General features: G+C 54.5%; 1 protein-coding gene across 2 annotated transcripts in view; it reads left to right on the top strand.

Annotated features, from left to right (window-relative positions):
• Positions 1–7,570, top strand: part of IQSEC1 (IQ motif and Sec7 domain ArfGEF 1) — a 387,553-nt gene that overhangs the window by 312,859 nt on the left and 67,124 nt on the right. The gene's annotated exons all lie outside the window — the stretch shown is intronic.

Below are 7,570 nucleotides of genomic sequence, written 5' to 3'. Positions count from 1 at the left end.
GGGGGGGGGGGGGGGGGGGGGGGGGGGGGGGGGGGGGGGACCCAGGAGTGCGCTGGGGAGCCTGGACTGCTGGGGAGGTTGAGATCTGTGTGGCTCCTGCTGTTGTGTGAGTGCGGCTGTGAGGGGTCTGCTGGTGTGATTGGGTGTGTGCGTGTTTTTCATGTGCCTGGTGTGGTCAGGGATGGAGTCTTGACGGGGGCGAACGAACGTGTGTCCCAGAGACCAGCCCTTTTCTGCTTTGGGGCCTGTGGGTGGCTGCCTGAGAGTCCAGGGGCCAGTATTTATGGAAAGAGAGTGTGTATGTGCTGGGAATATCGATTTCCTTGCTTCGCTCGCCAGCACAGCTGCCCCCTGAGCTGTGTGCAGGCCCCTTGGAGGAGCCAGGCTGTGGGGCGGAGAGGATTTGTTGACAAGCTGACTTGGCTTGTGTCGGGCCCCCTGAGGGTTGGGGGGAAGCCCACCTGCAGCCGTTTGATCTCTGAGTTCAAAAATTCTGCGGCGTGTGTCTGGCAATTGCACTGAGAACATGCATGTGGTCCCCTCTGCCCCCTCCTCACCCCAGGGGCCTGGGACGCCGGGCTGAGGCTCCGTGTGGGGTTGTGGGGGTGCGGTTCCCAAGAACCCGTCGCTTCTTGTGTCTGGGACGGAGGCTGGGCAAGCTGCAGCTGCAGGGCCAGCTGTCTGGAATCGGTGGCATGAGTCCGAGAATGGGGGGTCACGATATTCATATCGCACACGTGCTACTGTCTTACGCAGCTGTCCCACCCGGTATCGCATCTGCATTCTTGTCCTTGTGGTTCTGGCATCCCCATATCGCAGGAGAGCAAACTGAGGCTGAGTGTTAAAGTCTTGTCGGCACCAAGGCTCTGCGGTTTACGGAGTACCTGCTGTGAGCGTTCCCTCTCTAGGCACTGGGGACATAGCAGTGAGCAAAACTCAGAGTGTTTGTCCTCCCAGGGCCAGCACAGTCATGGTGACGCAGTCGGCATGCTCCACAGGCGACGACTCTTCTGCTCCCAGCTGAGAGAGACTGAGGGGTGTCCCTGGTGCCCCTGCAGTAGGACCTCTCCAATATCACCCTTCCAGTTGGGATGTCCATAGTCACCTCTTTGGCTTATTTCTCAGTCCTGCATCCCTTCTTATTGGAAGTCCTTCTTTGTATCCAACTCTAAATCTTCTAGCTGCAGGGAAGCCTGCTTGAGTCCTTTTGTTGTCAGGGTTGGTGGTGAACAGCTGCTCCCCGAGTCTCAGAGCACAGGCCAGGTGTCCTGGAGATTGAGAAGCCCCTCTTCGGCACAACCCGAAGTTCACCCGTCCGCCTCAGAGCAGGTGGATCACATTTGCTCTGGAGTGCCTGGGATGCAGTTCTGAAGGGGGGGGGCGGTGCAGAATCAGCCCAGCTCCTGGCCTGCGGAGGCTTAGCCAGCTACTCCTTGGGCTGGCCACCTTGCCCCCCACGCAGAGTCCTCCCAGCTGGCCATCTCTCCCTCTCCAAACCCAGGAAGGATCCAGCATGCTCCAGAGACTTCAGGAGACCCCCAGTGTGTAACAGGTCCAAGATAACCCCCTCCAGGCATGGCCACGCCACCTGTAAGCACAGGCTTCTCCCTGATAGCAAGCATGACACCTTTGCATGGCAGCACCTTGATGCTCTGCTGTTTGAGACTCAGGGCAGCCCAGGTCTCTCCCTACCCTCCCTTTCTGAATGGGCATGTTAAAATAGGGAATCCAGTGAGCTGACTGGGCTATTACAAGGGGAGCCTGGAGTAGAACCCAGACGTTCTGCTGGAGGGCCCCTGCCAGCCCTGCCAGGATTTTCAGGCTTTCGCTCAAGGAAGTTGGACTGTGGACTAGCTGTGCTAATATTTACACAGCTTCAGTTCAAAAACATGGACAGGACTGACAGCTGCAGTCAAACCGTGTGATGACTGGGCAAATAGGTGTTTCTGGAAGGGATTGAACAGGGCCCCATGGGCTCCGGGAGCTCAGGATATGTGTGTGTGTGTGCCCGCACGTGTGTGCGGGTGTTACCTGGCCGGACTGTGTGGAATGAGGGATCTTGGTTGGCCAGGAGAATCTGTGAGGCCAAAGCAGCTCAGGGCGTCAGCAAAGAAGGGCTCAGGGAGGCGAACACTTTGTTTCAAATCCCAGCTCAGCTTTGTGACGTTATGCCAGTCACATTCCTCAGACCACATTCCTCTGAGCCTCAGTTTCCCCCTCCGTGGAAGGGAATGGTACCCTGCTTCACACAGATGCTCAAGGACGTGTCTGACAGCCCTCGCACTGCTGACCAGCCCCAGGCCTCCAGTCCGAGCTGTGATTGTCCAAGTCAGCGCTCTGCTCTTCCCGCTGCCAGTGACCCATGGGATTTTCTTCCTTCCCCTTTTGTAAATTTCCTCTGAATTGTGATGACACGTGGAATATCTGCCCAGTGGGCTTGCGGCAGGCTGGAGGCCTGGGGAGAGCTCCGCAGAGGTGGCCCAGGTCCCCTGTGGAAGTGTGTGTGTTTGTGCTATGGGGGAGGATGCTCAAAGGCTGTTGAATGTGATTTATCATTTGTCCTCAAAAGCAAATCATAATGACTTTAAAGGGCATTAAGGCTCTTGAAGAATTAATTGGTGCAGCCTTGGAGAATCTGGCCGCTCCCACTGCCTGAGCTGCTGCCGAGGAGCGGTGGATGGTGATTATGGTGGGAAACATGGCACGGTGCCACCTGGACCTGCCACTCTGCTGGCTGCTGTGGCCGTCCCCCTAGTTGGGGGGTTAAAGTGCCCCTTTAAGCCCTAGTTAAAGTGCCCCTTTAAGCCCTGGGGCCTGTGTGCGCTGATGCCTGCCCAGCACAGCGCCCGGCCACGTGGTAGGCACAGCCAGGCGTCAGCGAGTGACTGCACCCACAGATGCACGCATGCTCTCCTGGGCTTGGGGGTGCTTTGTTCTCAGGAGAGATGTGTACGACCCACAGTGCACCCGTTGTTGCACTTCCTATGTTCCTTTATTCACTCACTAGCTACTGAGCACCTACTCTGTGCCAGGCCCTGGGCTAGATGTAGAGGCACCAAGGTTAATAACGTGAAACCATGTGTCACAGAACCCAGACAGGCCTTGGGGGTCACACAAAGCCTACTCTGCCTCTTCCCAGCTGTGTGGCTTCGGTGATGTGGCCTCCGCTGTCCGAGCCTTGATTTTCTCATCCATGAAATGGGGCTAAGAAGTATCTCCCCGGAGGGCATATGCAGCTTTGCCTGGTGACTCCTACCTATTCAATGCCTAGCAAACCGTAGCCGGTAGCCAGCAACACCAGCATCATCACCACCTCTTCTCTTGAGAAGTGACTACTGAGTTAAAGGTAGTTCCTCACGGTCCTTTTTTGCTGGTTTCTGGAGCTGTGTGGCTTTTGGCTAAGGCACGATCCTAGCTGCTCTCACTTGAATATCCTTTTATGCTTTATTTGCATGTAGCTGTGGCTTCCCTGCTCCTTGATGGAAAGGGTCATTCCCTTTTATTTCCTTGCTTTGGGCCTTCCTAACATGGTAACCATTTAATCGGAACTGAAGGCCCAGATGCAGAGCCATAGCAAGAGTCCCCTCCTTGCTTGTCTGGATGGGGAAACTATGAGCACATTTGTTTTTTCCTCTCTGTTCAAAGGTCAGTATAATAATAGTAATCGCAGTGGCTGCCATTCAGCTCTGTGCAAAGTACTTAATTCGCAGAGCAATCTGTGAGTAAGGGCTTCTGTCCCCACTTGGGGAACAGTTGGGGGACGGTTATGTGACTTGCCCAGGGTCACTGGCCATAAGTCTCGGTGCTGGGATTTGAACTCAGTCTTCCTGGCTTTTGGGTCTCCGTTCTTCGTAGCCAGGCTGTGCCTCCTCTGGAATTTAAATAATCTTTAGCAAAATCTGTCACCATCATAAATGGAGCCTTTTGTATCTTTCCCAAGCCATGGAACAGGTAGGTGTCTGGTATCCCCTGGCATCAGCATTTCCAAAATGTTTCCAAATGCCCCAGCCTCGGGCTTTGGTTTGAGGACCACCCTCTGGGCTCTCCTAGTGTCTTGCCAGAACCCACAGGCCCCAAGAGCTGCTTGCCCCTACGCTCCAGCCGGATTCTGAGATAGTGCCCTTGGGCCCTGAGCACTTGTGCATTCTGAGAGTGGCACACTTGCCCAGGCCAGCCTCGGCAAGGAGCAGGGTCTCACAGAAGCCAACGGTCCCCAGACTCTCAGCAGGACCAGTGCAAACACAACCAGCTTCTGCATGGGGAGGAAACCCAAGGCCAGGGCCTTTGACATCATTAGAGGACACACATGAGTGTGGACTGCTGAACTTGCTCCCCTGAGAGAGAAGAACTGTTAATAAACTGGAAAATTTGGAGGAGTCCCCATCTACGAGGCAGTCTCCTCATTGAGGTTCCCCCAAATCGCCTATTGGCCGAGTTGGTCCAGGTCTGTCCACCAACATGAATACTTTCTTCCCAGTGGCTGTTTTAAAAGACAGAAGCAAATGGTGTTTGCTTTTTTATTTCTGGCCGAGAGGCTAGGCTAGGTGGTACAAGATTGAAATGCGTTAGTACACGTGAAACATTTAAAACAGGTGCCTTATCATATTATAGTTAAGTGCTCGATAAATGTTTATTATTATAATCACTGTAGTTGTTAACTATTTATCCTGATTATTACTAAGCTTGGAAGGTCTCTCCCTCCAGGGACCTGAGAAGAGCTCGCTCTAACTGGCTGTTGGCATTCAGCCTCCCTAGAAGCCCTGGCATCAGTCACTCCTCCCATCCCCTTTCTGGGCCTCAGTTTCCCATCTGTGAAGGGGGTGAGCTTTGTGATGCTTATGGTCATTTGCTGAGGGAGGGTGTTTGACCCAGTGCTGCGGGGGGACAGATTCTGTGGCCAGCCTGCCGGTAACCCTAACCCCAGCTCTGCTCCTCACACTCTCTATGATCTTGGGCATGTTCCTTGGGCTTTCTGTGCCTCAGTTTCCCCATTTGTAAACCGTGGGTGACAGGAGGAGCTCCTGGAGTTGTTGTTAATCCACATGAAGTGCTTAAAGGGCACAGTTAATACCTGAGAGGTGGTAACTTCTAGCTATGACATCAGGGCGGCCGAGTCCAATTGTGCTGAAACTGGACCGTGGTACTTGTTCAGGGGAGACGTGTTGCTAGACAGGAATGCATCGTCTCTCCTTCTGGCCACAGACGAGGCCAGGGGTAAGAGCAAGAAGGAAGAAAAGGGGTGGTAGCTGGGGGGAGCCATGGGAGGGTAGGGTGCTGCTCACATGCGAGGTGGTGGTGACTGGGAGCGAGACAGGTCGCAGACTTGGTGACAAGTGACTAAAGCCCATAGTCATGTGCATGTGCTTGTAGCCCACTAAGAGAGGGTAGTCCAGAGTGTTTTGGCAATCGCTTTGCCCATGGATTGGAAAAATTGCAAAGCAAGGTGACTTGGCTCTCAGCTAGAGTGAAGGTTTCTTAGGATGGGGCAAATGGCTTGCTCCAGGGGTAATGGAGAGACCCCCTGGGGACACTTCAGGAGTAGGGACACTGGGGCTGATGCCCCAGCCCTGTGGCCCCGAAATGGGGCAGGGTGGCAGTGCCTCTGGAGTTCTCAGCTGGTGGCCCATGCTGAGCTCTGGTACTTCGGGCAGCTCTGGCATCCTGGTCCCACATGGGGCTGCCTCTGGCGCCTAATGGGGCTGAGAGCTCCAGAGTCTGGCTTCAGGACCCTCTCTGTGCTGCTCTGTGCTCCCCAGCCTGGTCCAGCCACCAGACAGACAGGCAGCTGGCTGCAGTCGAAAGACAGTGGCATTTGGGTTGGAGAAACTTGGCATGAGTCACAGTTCTGCCCCTCTCTGAATGAGTGGCCTGGGCAAGGTGGCCCCTTCTGTGAGCCTTATTTGTCAGGTGGGGATCGTGGAGGGAGAGGTGATTGTGGGTAGCAGACACAACAGGTGCCTAGTACAGGCTGGCAGAAAGGAGAAAAGGGTTCAGCTGGCTTTGGGTGAAGCCACGACTGTTTTTGACGGGTCTAGAGTTGATACTGGAGCTGGAATGGGCTACAGAATAAAAGTGATAATATCTGACACTTGGGTGGCCTTTGAGTTTTACACACACTTACCTTATTTGAACATCCTCAGAGAGTTCGATGTGGTTGGTGTTATTCCCACTTTACAGACAAGGAAACTAAGGCAAACGTGAAAATAATGTCTGAGCTCTGCAGAAAGTAGATTTGGTATTCTGGTGAATGTATCTTTCCTGCTCCCTGACATTGTTGGGGGGTGGGAGGCTTGGGCCTTAGAATGGAGGGTGAAGCAGGGGCAGGAAGGTAGAGGAGTGGGAGAGAACCTGCAGGACCCCACCGGGCCCCAGCCCTCGGATGGGCACAGAGGTGCACTGGCATTCGGCAGAGCAGACAGAGGACACCCTTGGACGCTCGGGCAAGTGGCCTTGAATCCCAGAAACAGTTTGCCAGCCCCGGGAGGTCATCTGGGTGTAAGAACTGTCCTCCACAGTCCCTGGGATGATTTTCCATGGAGAACACGAGAAAGGAGCTAGAACAGTGCCGGGCTTGTAGGTGTTCAGTAAATGCCGGCCGTTCCTATGGTTCTTATTAATTGCTATCAACTACAGTTGTTATTCCTGCCATGATTTCCCTGGGTAGGCCCCGGACTGGACCCTGAAGTGCAGTAAGTCCCGTGCAGGGAGTTGGAGAGGAAGCGTTTGGGGAAGCGGCTCTTTCCCCTGCAGTTACCAGAGGAGGAAGAGGAGGGGGAGGTGTGGCCACGCAAACTCCAATTCTCTGTTCCTTTGGGGCCATTGACTTTTCTAAGAGCCATAATTTAAATGGGCAGGGTTTGGGATTTTGTTTTTGTTTTCCTACTTAGTAAAAAATGGCAAAATGACCCGGGAAGGCCTTGAGGAGGGTAACGGATTCTTAGCACTATTTTGAACCTTTCCTTATGCAACCTTTTAACCATACACAGAAGTAACGGGCAATTGTATTTCATTGCTCCCAGACTGTTTCAAAACACATACCAGACATTTTGATGTTTTTGATCAGGGACCTGTCCAGTGGAGGTGGAGATGTCGAGTTGCTGGGGGTGGGTTCCTGGGATAGAGCCGTAAAGTTCCCCAAACAGCCCTTGGCTGTGTTGGCCCAACTGGGGAAGCCGGAGCCTGGTCCAGTTTCCCAGCCTTGAAGACCAAATGATGCCTGCTGCATTCAGGGAAGTCTGTGTTGGAGGCCCTGTGTCTGCAGGTGGCCAAGGGAGGCCAGGCCTGTGCATCGCCGTCAGGCAGGGCTTTCCTGGGGAAGGGCTGGCGTCAGGTCAGGAGTGCCCCAGGCATCTGCCCTTCATGCCTTGGCTCCCTGGGCAGAATTGGGCTCTCTGCCGAGTGTCCCCACAGACCCTGCCTCTACTGCCCTCATTGCCCCTTGCCTGGTGGTAGAGCCGGTCAGTGGCACCTGCCTTTGCCCCGAGACAGGTTGGCCCCTCACCTCGCTTGGCCTCTGGACACACCCTGAGCGCTCTTCTCTGGCTTAAGAGACCAGGCCCTCCGGGGTTCT

The sequence above is a fragment of the Neomonachus schauinslandi genome, chromosome 1 (assembly GCF_002201575.2).
Source record: "Neomonachus schauinslandi chromosome 1, ASM220157v2, whole genome shotgun sequence".
Classification (NCBI taxonomy): domain Eukaryota; kingdom Metazoa; phylum Chordata; class Mammalia; order Carnivora; family Phocidae; genus Neomonachus; species Neomonachus schauinslandi.
This window is presented reverse-complemented; position numbering and strand designations above follow the sequence as displayed.